Source organism: Scylla paramamosain, unplaced genomic scaffold (genome assembly GCF_035594125.1).
Source record: "Scylla paramamosain isolate STU-SP2022 unplaced genomic scaffold, ASM3559412v1 Contig2, whole genome shotgun sequence".
Taxonomy (NCBI): Eukaryota; Metazoa; Arthropoda; class Malacostraca; order Decapoda; family Portunidae; genus Scylla; species Scylla paramamosain.
In genome coordinates this window covers 2,082,501-2,083,737 of record NW_026973667.1, presented here as the reverse complement: position 1 = coordinate 2,083,737, position 1,237 = coordinate 2,082,501, and positions in this window count along the sequence as shown.

Sequence of the window (1,237 nt, the reverse complement as noted above, 5' to 3'; positions counted from 1 at the left end):
CTACTACTACTACTACTACTACTACTACTACTACTACTACTACTGACCTCGGGAACTAACTAGTGCGATTATGAGCAATTAATAATAATAACATATCGGAACAGCTCTCTCTCTCTCTCTCTCTCTCTCTCTCTCTCTCTCTCTCTCTCTCTCTCTCTCTCTCTCTCTCTCTCTCTCTCTCTCACACACACACACACACACGCAACATTTGGGATAATATGAATAATCCGAATAGCAGCAGAAGAAGTATTATTTGTAGCAGCACTGATAGTCAATAGACACCTGCCCAAACGATAATTACTCCCAGTGAGGTGTGCAGCACTGGATGAGGGGGTGCTGTGAACTTATCATTAAACCCAGCTGTGACCTCACTGAACGTTTCCCTTTGTGTGTCACAACACAAGGGGGCAGTCACAGCCTGCCCTCTAAACACAACTCTCTTCCTCCACACAAAACTACAAGCACCTAATAACACACACACCCTTCACTCGAAAATTTTAAAATCATCATGGCGACTCCTACACCAGCCTCGGAGTCCCCATCTGGGGAGGGGACCATAAATGTCCCCAGGTCGGACTGCCTTTCTGTCGACGACCCTAAGTGTCTTGACGACCCCCTCAACTTTTTCTTCATTAACTTCTGCAACATTCGCGGTCTAAGATCTAATTTTCAGTCTGTACAACACCACCTCTCCTCTTCTAAACCTCATCTTCTTTTCCTCACTGAAACTCAGGTGTCTGAGGCAACTGACAGTAGCCCCTTTTCTGTTCCCTCCTACTTTCTCTATCCTCATTTTCGATCCAAAGCTGGATGCTGCGTTTATGTGCGCAATGACTTAACCTGCTCTCGTGCCCACGCTCTTCAATCTTCAGAGTTTTCCACCATCTGGCTACGACTACAGAGTCATTCTCATACTAAATTTATCTGTGCTGTATACTCTCACCTAACTCCTCTGACTATAAGAAATTCTTTGACTACTTAACTTCCAAAGTGGAGCACATTCTGACCCTCTTCCCTTTTGCAGAGATCTCCATTCTTGGAGACTTCAATGTTCACCACCAGCTTTGGCTTTCCTCTCCCTTCACTGACCATCCTGGTGAACTAGCCTACAACTTTGCTGTCCTCCACGACCTAGAGCAATTGGTGCAACACCCTACTCGTATTCCTGGCAGTCTTGGAGATACGCCCAACATTCTTGACCTTTTCCTGACCTCTAATCCTTCTGCTTATGCTGTCA